This window comes from Pteropus alecto, unplaced genomic scaffold, assembly GCF_000325575.1.
Source record: "Pteropus alecto unplaced genomic scaffold, ASM32557v1 scaffold25, whole genome shotgun sequence".
Lineage (NCBI taxonomy): Eukaryota > Metazoa > Chordata > Mammalia > Chiroptera > Pteropodidae > Pteropus > Pteropus alecto.
Genome location: NW_006441955.1, coordinates 9,724,207 through 9,736,619, shown reverse-complemented (window position 1 = coordinate 9,736,619; position 12,413 = coordinate 9,724,207).

The following is a 12,413-nucleotide window of genomic DNA, read 5'->3' as shown; positions in this document are numbered from 1 at the left end:
AATCGAATCACAGAATGTTGAAGCTGGAGAGAGAAACATTTAGTCCACGGCTCCACTCTACAGATGAAGAAATGAGGCCCAGAGAGGAGAATGAATTTACTCAAGTCAGGTGGACAGTGGCAGAGCTGCCCTAGAGTTCCAACACCTGGATTTCTGTCTTGTATAATGTTTGCTACACTTTTCTCCCTAGTTAGTCTCCTGTTTATTTTATTTTTTTCCTTGATCATTTCTGTTCTTAAACTGTAATGGTTCTTAACTTTTTAATATCACTTAAAGGAGAGACATACTTTGGTTAGTGAAAATGTACAGGCTTTGACGTTACCTGGCCTAGACTCCTGATTTCTTATTTGTAAACTAGGTAGAGGCTTAGCTAAAATGGTTGATTTTAAAGATTAGATATAAGATCTGAAAAGATTTAGTATATATTTCTTAAATGATCACTTGTGTTGGAATGACAGCAAGGCCCCCAAGAACCTCTGGAAAAAATAACTAGTAACAGTTGAGCTCCCTCCAATAGAATGTGGATAGCACTTCCACTCTACTTTCTTAAGGGGACATCTCTGTCCCTAGAGTTCTGCTACTAGGGGAACTAGAACAACCTTGGAATCCCACCCGTTTATGAAGGCAGAGCCATGGCCTATCTGGTTTGTATAAAGCCACTGCCCCTGCCAAGTGGGACACTCACCTTCGACTATGATGTGAGAAAGAAATGTCTTAGTTTTCAAATTACATTATTATTGAGGCTTTGTAATAGTCTTATTTTAACATATTCTTTAACTCTAACTGGTATGAGTGACTATATCATTATTCCTGTAACAGATGAACAAAATTAAGACATTGGAAGTTAAATTACTTGCTTCTTGTCACGCATCTAATAAGTAACATATTTGGGATTAGAACCCAAGCAAATTGACCTTCAAATCCACCATGGTCTTAACCAATGAGCTATACTGCCTCTTACAATTTCTAAATTTGCAAGCCAGTATATATTAGTTTTTAATAATTTATTATATTGATACACATTACCTTATAGTTCTCTAGGTCAAAACTCCTACACAAGTCTCACTGGGCTAAAATCAAGACGTCTGCAGGGCTGCATTTCTTTCTGGATTCCTAGGGGAAATTTTGCGGCTCATTCAGGTGTTGGCAGAATTCAGTTCCTTTTCAGTTGTGGGTCCAAGACCTCCACATTCTCATTGACTGCCAAGTGAGGTCTTCCCCCAGTTTATAGAGGTGGCCAGCATTCCTCAGTTCATAGCCCCTTTCCTTCACTTTCAAAACCAGCTTTGGCAGGTTGAGTCTTCACATTACATTTCTCTGACCATTCTTCCATTGTCCCATCTCTTTCTGGCAACAGCTTCCATACTTGTAGGATTATCCTGTCTCAAGGTCTCTAAGCTTAATCATATCTGCAAAGTTACTTTTGCCATGTAGTATAACATTCACAAATTCTGGGGATTAAGATATGGGCATCTGTGGCAGGGAAGGGCATTATTATGTCTACCCCGCAGAAAATGGTCCCTCAATCCATGCTCTTGGCTGATATATTGTCCAGCCTCTGTAAAATTGTAAGCTCTTTCTCCTATGGACCTCTCCTCTATCCCTTTTTGGACAAAGGCTTTCCAAGGAGGAAATGGACTCTTGGGAGAATTTCTCCTGTATCCCACACAGGGTTGTACAGGGTACGTGTACAGGGTTGTACAGGGTATGTAACAAGCTCTCAGGAAAGTTCATTGAATTGATCTGATACCAATGGCTGCCATTTATCTAGTACATAGAATGTGCTAAACACTGTCCTACGAGCTTTATCCCGATTTCCTCATTCATTTCACAGCAACTGCAGGAACATGAAGTATGTTCTGCTGTTCCTGCTTCACTGATGAGGAAACCAAGGCGTAAGTAAATGACTTGCCAGAGATCACATAGCTGGTCAGGAGTACAGCTTGAATTCAAATCCAGGGCTGCCCTCCCCAGAGTCTGAGGTTGTACCACTCCATAACTCTGCAGGGCAAAGAGCCATACTCCATGCCAGATAGCGATGGTGCCATCAGGGAGGCTTTTTCTCAAGGACCTAGATGGAACCCCTCAAAGGACCGTTTAGGAACTTAACGGATTTCTTTTACAATCAATAATGAATCCTGGTGGACATCTTCCAATTTTAATTTCCCTCCTGGAACCATTCTCTGTCATTGCTAAATCCCATCAGAGGTTTCATTATTGCTTTGTATGATGAACTCCAGGGACTGTTGGGAGGGTGGGGGTGAGTAGGAAGGCCAGGCCCATTCGCTGTTAGGGAATTATACTGAAAACAGGAGAGCTGTGTCCCCCGGCACCTTAGCAAGCCATATGTATTCAATTTCAAAGGAAATTCTCAGGTTTATGCTGCAGGAGGCCAAACTGAGATGAGTACGAAGGAAACAGAAATGATCCAAAGTGACAACCAGTGGTTTAACAGCAGACAGCTCAGTTTACCAGTACATCACATCCTCTCTTTAGAAGGACAGGGACACAAATCCCTTGATTATATCAGTATAACTCTTGGGAAGCCTTGTATCCTCATGGCCCCCACACTGGATGTGGACCAGTCTAATTAGTAGTCCCACTACTCTCAATTCCTTTATTAGCTGGTACTGTTGAAGGAAATGTTTTGGCCACACAAATATTTTGATGGGAAGCACATTATTATATACTATTGAAACACAATGTGACGTAGAAGGTATCAACAAGGTCAGCAGATGAAGCTTGATGTCTTGGTTCTCTCTTTGTGTGAAAAGGCAGTTCACCTCCATGATCCTCACTTTTACATGATAAAATGGATCAGATAATATCTACTCACTCTGTTCATAGCCCTCTTGTCTTCTCATCTCACCTCAGTGAGACTGAGATAAGCTTAATCAAGTGGCCAGTTTGACCAGTGCTGGGTATAGCTGGAGTACAGATGCCCTAGGTGACTGTGAGTGGTTACCCTGAAGCAGTCACAAATTGGACAGCCTGTGTCCTTAAGGACACTGAGGATTGATTGCTCACTGAGCCTTCAAATATTTTTTGTCTTATTTTATGCCAGATATTGTACTAGTTTGCGGAATATGCAATAAATTGAATAGACATGATTTCTCTGGTGTTCAGGTACTCTTATTTATTTGTGTTTTTGTTTACTTGGCATCCCCACAACCTTCTCAATGGGAGACGCACCCCATTATGTAAGTCTCGGTGAGAGGCTAGGTGGTCCTGCTCCTGGCTGGTGGGATGTGGGCATGTGACCTGGCTCAGCCAATTGAACGCCTCTGCCTGGGACATTGATCTAGAAGACATGAAGCCATACAACAGGCCACTTGATTAATTAGTCACAACAGTGTCAGCTTTGCCAACAGTACAACTGCCAGGTGTCCAGTGGCAGCCGCACCAGTTGAGGCATTCCTATCAGACTGACCCATAGCTGGATCTTGGCCATATTCCTCTTGCCCAGTCAACCTTAGTTCCTGACCATTTTCTGAATCTAGTTCTCCAGCCTTCCCGTTGATTTGGTGAACTTACCCCAAATCCTCCAATAAATTTTTTTATGCTTAAGTTTAGCTGGAATTAATTTCTAAGGCCTACAACCAACAATGTCAGGGACTCTGACTAGTAGAGTCCTTGCCTTTGTATAACTGAAAAGCCAAAGAAAGAGATAGCAATTAAGTACATAATCATATAAGTAGGGGTGCAATTTTAAAATGAGGTCAGTGTTCTAAGAAAAAGAGCATATATGGGAGTTCTGACATTGTCTTAGGGGGGTCACATCCATAAGGAACTGATGCTTGATCTGAGGTTTGACGTATGAGTAGATATAACTTACGTATGAAGAGAACATTTTAGTAAGAGAGAACCGCATGTGCAAAGGTCCTGACAGAGGGCATGTGGCTTATCTGAGGACCTGGCTGAAATGTAGATAGCAAGGAGAAGCGTGGTGCTACATGAGGCTGGAGAAGTGGGCTGAGGACAGTCTATGGAAGACCTTTCAAGCTTATTAAAATTTTGACCTTTTTGTAAGTTAGCAAAAGGTACCCCTTCTGTGTAGGCAAGTAGAAAAAGGCATCTTATCTAGCTGGAGTTAACCCTGCAATGCAGGGCTTAGCAAATGGTCTGTTGGGGATCTTTGTGTGAAGAAAAAGGGGTCCCTTCCTCCCTGATGACACAACCTCACCCAACCTAAGTCAAGAATATAGGGAAATAATTGCAAAAAATATATGTATATTTTTTGCTTTCTTTTTACACAGAAAGTGACACAATCAGAATGTGTTTTAAAAAGATCACTTCGGCTGGAGTATGGAGAATAAGCTGAAAAGGAGCAAGAGCAAAGGCAAGGAAACAGTAGAAACAGAAGAAGAATCTCCAGTGAGAGACAAAGATAATTTGGACTGAGAGCAGGTGTGTAGGATAGTAATGGTGATGGAAACGAGTGAGTGTACTGGAGGGATACTTAGGGTTTAAAATCAATAGGACTTGGGGAGGATATGGGGGTGGTGAGAAAGAGGGAGGTGTCAAGAACAGTTCCAGGGTTTCTGGCTTTCAGGACTGGTTGGTGGAACCATTCCCTGTGACAGAGAACACAGGGATGAGAGAATATTTGGTGGGAGCAAAATGATGAGTATGGTTGTAGACATGTTGAGTTCAATGGGGAGCTGGATATAGATGCCTGCTGTACTATGAGCTGGAGATGAGAATTTGGAAGGCACTGATAGTAGTACTTAAAAGCCATGGGGGGATGCAATTTTTTTTTTGATAACAGACTGAAAGGGGAAGAAACTAGCACTGTGCCTCAAAAGATTCCAGCACTTCATGTCCAGAAAGAGGAAAACGAGCTGGCAAAGGAAAACAAGAAGGGCGAAAACTAGGGATAGAGATGAAAAGCTAAGACTGGCACTGGGAGATAAGGCTAAGTCAGAATTGGGGCACTGACCAGATCAGGGAGGAGGACATTGGAGCAGAGCCCCAGACCAAAAGACATCCGATCAGCTGCCATATTATGGTTATTGTCTACCTGCTGTCTGCTGTTTGGGGTCTGGGACAAAGGAGAGGGTTAGAGTACATAGCTCAAATCTGTGAGATTGCTGTGGGAATGTAAGTGCCTAAGACTATCTAGGTGCAAATCCTGGTAAAGCTACTTGCCAACGTGTGATCTTGGATCAAGTTACTTAAACTCCCCGCGCCTCAGTGTCCTCACTTGTATATAAAATGGGAACACTATGCCTAACTCCTCATAGGGCTGGTGAGAGAAGTAAACATGCTAGTCAATGTAAAACACTTAGATTAGTGCCTGGCACACAGCATTCACAAATGTTAGCTGCTGGTAAGAGTTACAATCAACTTGAGAATACAGTGTCCAATGCAAGCTCCATAAAGGAAAGAGCTGTTTATTCATCTCTGCATTCCCAAAGTCCAGCACAATGCACAGAACATAGCAAATGCACAATAATTAATGCTGATTGAATGGCTGGACAGATGAGATGGATGTAGGTATCCCCCAGAAGGGCTAGCTCTGGCCTGGGAGTTTAAACAGGGCTAAGTATGTCCCTTTAACATCTGGGAGTACTTGTTCAAAGAGGTAGATTTCATTTGTTTCCACCCATATCTTAGCACACAGAAGAAAAAGGAAGAAAAATAAAGCTGCTTCGAACTGCATGAAAGTTTAAGGAAAAGCAATATGGAACACATATAAACACTTTATGAGTAGGATTAATGCAAAAAGTTAATAGTTTTTCTCTATAAAGAACTGAGACAAATTGATTAGAAAAACAATTATCTAATCAACTATCTAATCAGCTAGATACCCTTGGGCAAATTAGAAAGGGTGTCCGCCTCTGGGTAGTTAATTAGAAAAAGACACGCCATCTAGTTGGACCCAGTCTTACAAGTACATACTTGGCAAGTACACAGGTAAGTAGGTACCTTTGCAGGAAGAAAACTGTGCTCCTCCTCAGCTGAGGGTGCATGGGTAAATGATTGGAGTCAGGCTTGATTTGGCCACCACACCCCTTGGGCCTTGGTGCATTACGCATACCAAACAACCTTATGAGACAGTCCTGACTTCAGTAGAAAATGGACAAAGGTCATGAATAAGCAGTTCCAGAAGAGGAATTGGAAATGGTAATAAACATCTTTACAAAATATATCTAGTATCTCCAGTAATCAAGTCAGTCCAAAGCAAAATGGATAAAAAAAATGTCCTCTGTGAAATTAATAAAACTGGTATTACTCATTGCTGGTGAGGGAAGTGTTAATTGGTATAACCTTTCTGGAAAACAAGTAGATAATATTTTCCAAGAACCTTAGAAATGTTTCTTTAACTTCCTAATTCCACGTCAAAGAATTTATGTTAAGGAAATGAACAATGATGCAAACACAAGTTCAAATATAAGATGCGTTCCTTGCATCAGTTTTATAACAGCAAAAAAGCTGAAAATAATTTAAATATCTAATAACAGGGAGATGACTAAACAGGTATACAACTGCTTGAGAGCTGGTGTGTTTCAGAATTCAAGGCTTTTCAGGTTTTCAGTGAATACATTCTTTAGCCCCCTCAGCAGGGGCTGTGGCAGCATCAGCAACACGTTCAGATTTCTGCCATGAAAGTTATTGTCACACTAATTGGTATGAATAGACCATAAATAGCCCTAGGCCACATGAGGTCAGCTGTGCCCTCAAATGAGTTGGCACCAAACTTTCAAAACAGCTTTCAATTTTCAGAACATTTTTTATTCGTAGATAAGGGATTGTGGATCTGTAAAAATTATGGTATAATACTTAGAGACTTTTTAATATGGTAAAATGTTCATAATATACTGTTAAGCGAGGTGAGGGGAAGTAACAAAATTACATAATGACCCACTCCATTATAATAAATGGAAACTATTTTGTTATTTAAATGTAAACTTTGTTGTTTTAAATCCAAACTGACTGTAAAAAGTTAATAGCTTTGGTTTTCCTCTTATTTTTCTCCCTTCTTTCATTTTTTTAATCTTCAGGTGGAGTGGAATAAATTTTTTCAGTGTAGGAACCAGTCATTAATACATTCAGTTCCTTATGCACAGCCTGCTAGGGCAGAAGAAAGAGTACCTCATCAGGGCCATCTTCTGATTGGTGAAGCAGAGAATGAGCCTTGGATATGCAAAATGAGTCCCCTTAGGTAAGGAGCTAAGGAAACTAAATTGCTTTGCAAAGAGAAGTGGGAGGAAATTTTTTAAAGTTGGGTGGAATCTAGGGGTGGGGAAAAGGAAGAATCATTAGGCAGAGCTTTGGACCCTGTATTTGTTTCTTGGGGCTGTCATAACAAAGTACAACATATGTAGTGGCTTAAAATAATAGAAAATAATTTCTCACAGTTCTGGAGGCTAAAAGTCCAAAATCAAGGTGTCAGCAGGGCCATGTTCCCCCTGAAAGCTCTAGGGAAGAATCCTTCCTTGCATCTTCTAACTTCTGGTGGTTGCAGACAATCCTTGGCATTCCTTGGCCTGTGACAGCATAACTTTACCCCTGTCTTCCTTCTGTGTAGGTCAAAGTCCAAATGTCCCTCTTCTTATAAGGACATCAGTCATTGTATTAGGACCTACTGTTAACTTTATTACATCTGCAAAGCCACTATTTCCAAATAAGGTCACATTTACAGGTTCCAAGTGGATATGAGCTTTTGGGGGATACTATTTAGCCGGTAAAGACTCCTAGTGTGTGACTTCACCAAGAAATGAAATTTTAATATTCCGTTTATTTTAAAGGCTATGTCTGCTGAATGAATGAGTGAATAAACAAATGAATGATGAGTATGGAACTCATATAATTTCCTCCTTGACATTACCTTCAAATTTTCAGGATAAGTCGGCTATGCAAGTGTGCTGTATGGGTAGTGTTTGTATGCAAATCAAAGGGAACATCCATGAGAAATGGTATCAGTCCCATTGGAGGGACCCTGAGAAAGTAAGGCCAGGAAATGCTCCAGTGTCCCTGGGGGCAAGAGCCAGAATCTGAGCTGAAATCTGGTACACACAGAAATAAAACGAAAATCCATTGATGGGTATACTGAGACTTTCTATAGTCTCCAACTATGCTTTTATGTATTTTTCAAATTTTCTCAAATGACTATGATTTGCTTTAACAAAAGGAAAAAAAGATTGTTTAAAAGAAGGGCAGTTCAAGGTGATGTGTTATTTATATTTTAAGATCTTCAAAAAATGCTTAAAGAGCTAGCAAATTGGGTTCTCCCCTTTTTTAGTCTAATCAGACCAGTAAATACTATTAAAGCAATAATCTTCATCTTCTGTGAGTATAATTATCCTCTTCAAATTATTTCATTCGATCAGCCTGGGGAGTTTTAAAAAATTATTATTATAATTTCATTAAGAAAATCCTAAGTTAAAGCAACTACTAGCTTTTATACCAAAACTAATCAGGGCATATTACAATTATCTAGTAGTCGCACAAAAACACTTAAACTTAGCTGTAATTTATTTTACTATACATTTGAAAAACAAAGATACAGAGCTGTGAATAAATAGATATTAGCTACCTACTATGTTTCGTCACTGTGCTATGTTTTATCCCTTATGGGGCAACACAAGGGAATATAGCAATAAGCAGAATTTGTTTCTGTCCTCAAAGACCTCACATTTCAGCCAAGCAGTGGTGATGGGATAGGGGAATAAATTGAACAGGTAATCACAATAATGCAGGATCAGTGTCATAGTAAGGAAATACCAGGGCTGTGAGAACATTCAGCACAGAGAACTGAAGTGATATTGTGTGGAAGTGGGGATCAGTTTAGGGAAGATCTGCTTGAGAAAGTTAAGTGTGAACAGAAGCCTGAGGATAAACAGGAATTTTTAATGTACCAGAGGAGGAAGGAGAAATGGATTGAGGAGGAGGAAGCGGATGTGCTGTATCTGAGTGTATTAGTGAGGATTACTTCGTTTGCGGCTGTTAACAACTCAACTCAAACTAGTTGAAGCAAAAGAAATTTGTTGGCTGATGTAACTGGAAAGTGAAGGGGATGTGTTAGCTTCAGGCATGGCTGGAGCCAAGAATTTCAAATAACGTCAGGTTTCTGTTTCTTCAAATCTTTATTCTGTTCTTGCCTGTAGGAGCACATGCAGGAAGCTGGAAGTGTCAGAGAATTAATCACTCCCAGGACAGCCCTCAACCAATGATTACCTGGAGCTGGTGGGTAAATGCCCAGCAACTTCATCCCTCAGTTGGGAAAACTCTGAAGTGTGTGTTCCATAGTCGCCCCACATTTGTCAGAGGGACTCCGCTCCATTTGCCTTTATTTGTAACTAGTTTGTGAATGCATCATTTATTGGCTTCCTTCCCTTCCCTTTTTTGTCTGCTCCCCAACCAGTGCTTCTTGGGTCACCTTCCGAATAAATTACTTGCATTTGAATCCTTGTCTCAAGGTATCCTTCTGAAGGAATCCCAAATTTGATAGCATTCCACACAGAAAGAACAGCACATGCAAGAGCATGGGAATATAAGCGTGGAAATCTCACAATATATTTAAGGGATCGCTCAAATTATTTGAGAACCTGCTGCTTGGTCTCTTTTGGCCTAATGGGTGAAGAATTATCTGGGGCTTAGAAACAATTGGGTACTATTCTATAATGACCCTCGTTTTATTTTGAGAATTCTTGGAGTTCAGAAGACAGCAGGGGCTTGTTAATTTTCCCTAAAGCCCTCAGATCTACTTAGTGCCTGGCAGGGAGTGATCACTCTCTAAGTATTTTTGAATTAATGAACTTTATAATTGTATTGAAATTAGTATATTAAAAGTATCCAGGCCTTATAATGTATGTTCAATAAATGCTAAACAGAACTGAAGGATACTGTGAAAAGCTAAAAAAAAAAAAAAAGAAAAAAAAAAGCCTTTATTTGAACAGGCATTCTGCCACCTGGTGGTGATTTTGTGGAGGAGGACTTTGCAGGCTGTGGTTTTGTACTCTTGATTTTGGGCGGACTTCGGTTTTAGTTAAAGTTCAAGGCTGTAAGCTGAGTTATTTATAACAGCAAAATAATAGAGACAGCTAGAGTGTCCACGAACAGGGGAATACTGGATTAAATGATTCAATGGTCTTTCCATAGAACACCACGTAGTGATTAAAATGGATTAAGTTGATCTACATCCATTGATGCAGAAATTTCTCCAAGATCTGTCGTTCAACTGATAAACCAAAGTCACAAAAAATACTTATAGTATGTCTTCGTGCACCCCATATCTTTAGTTGTTTGAGAGGCAGACTCAGCAACATATTGGGTGGGGTGACCAGATGATTTTTAAGTCCTTTCTGGTTCTGAGATTCTGTAACACTAAGAAATCAAAGTTTATAGTTCTTTTAAAAAATATACTGCTTTGAACCAAGAAAACTGTAAAACTTTATGGAGAGACATAAAAGAAGATCTGGATAAATGGAGACACATGTCAGTTTCCTGGATTGATAGATTTAACACTGCAGAGATAGAAAATTCCTCAGAATTAATCTGTTTAAAAACAATGGGAACAAAAAAACAAAACCTCAATGTATTTTTTGTGGGGGAGAATTAAAAAATAGTTATAAAGTTCATCATGAAGGTCAAATGTGCATGAAGAGCCAGAAAATATTTGAAAATAAAATCTATATTGTAAAACTAGGGTAATTTGAATCACATACTAGGGCCAGAACAGATGAAGGAACAAAAGGGAAAGTCCAGAAACAGATGTGAGTATTTATGAGAATTTAGTATATAACAAAGTGACACTTTGAGTCAGTCAGCAAAGGAGGTGTTATTCAATAAATTGTTGGGACAGCAGTTACCTTTGTGGTCCTTCCCATGGGAAGAGCATATGCACGTGTCTCTAATAAAAGTTCCACTGGCCTAATCATTGAGAAAATATTTTAGGTTATGTTTTCTCACCTTACAATAAAATAAATTCATGGTAGATTAAAGATTTAAGAAAGAACAATTTTTAGATACTAAATTGGTAAATACTGTACAAAATCTTGGGATTGAGACAAAATGTAAAAATCTTCTCAAAGGCAGAAACCACAATGAAAACTTGTATAGACTTATATACATGTATAGATGAATTAGCAAAGTTGAAAGACAAACATCAAGCTACATAAATGATAGGCAATTATTAAATATGTAAAAATTTTATAAGTCAATATAATAAAAATTAATATTTTATAAAAAATGGTTTAAGGGCATGAACAGGCAATTTGCTAAGGAAGAAATTCAAACAACATATAAGCATGAAAAAGTATTTACATCTTTAGGAATCAAAGCAATGCACATAAATGACAGTAAGAAACATTTCATCCCATCAAAGTTTTAAATATTTATAGTAATTTTAATTGTGCATTTCAAGAGAGTTACACATCAAAATGTTAATGGCGATTATCTGGGTAGTGGAGTTAAGGGTACTTTTCTCTTTTTTGTTTTGTTTTTCTGTGGTATTACTATTTTACTGTGTAAGAAAGAGATAATAGTTTGCATTGACTCTTAGGAAAGTGCTCAGCTGGAATCTCTGGGGGACTCATCTCTGAGGAATGAGCAAGGTCGTGTCCAAGCTGTGGCCCTCTCCTTGGGCTCAGCCTGGAGCTCACTGAGCCATACTGAATCACCTTGGCCCCCGACTTCAGGAACTGGGTCTGGGTGGCTGCCGTTTAGATAAGGGGAATGAGACAGAGGCAGGGAGATGAGCGAGCTAGTGCAATAGCAATCCAGATGGTGTTTTATAAAAATTGCACAATGGAACTTGGTGTGACCACTCTTTTCAAGAAAAAAAAAAATTTAAATGACATGTCTGCTCATGTGCTATGGGAAGATGGGCTGGGATGGCAGAAGAAGAGAGTAAAGGAAGTCAAACATGTGGATGAAGAAAATGCTGAGTGAACTTTTGTTGAAGTAGAGTATGCAAATGAAGATGCTGCCACCTTCTAAGTTAGGGTGTTTTCAGATTCAGAACCAGCCGTTGCCAGCATTTGGAGCCTTCATTCCCAGTACATTTTCCAGAAGAATGAAAAGTGACTTCAGTCAACATACCACTCATCCATTGCAGCCTGCCAAGGATGTGACCCTCATCGAATCCTGTGGCCATCTCACATGGCTCTCAGCCCGAACCTAGGTAAGCAGAGAGTTGTGTTGTCCATTGAGCTCCTGTCTACACCTGGTTCTAAAACAAACCATGCCTAATAATCCTTCAGTGTTAGTCTCTCCTTTAACTCGGTATTCAGCTTCTAGTACTTCCTCATGGAGGTGTGAATGAAAGTCTTTTTATATCAAAGCAGCTTCCACTTCTGGAGAAAAGAGTTACCTTAGGTTCAGTTCCTTAGAAAAGACTCCGAGGTGAGTCTTTGTGTGCAAGTTTGTTGTGTGTATGTATGGGGGGGCGGGGGCGGCACGGGTGGTCC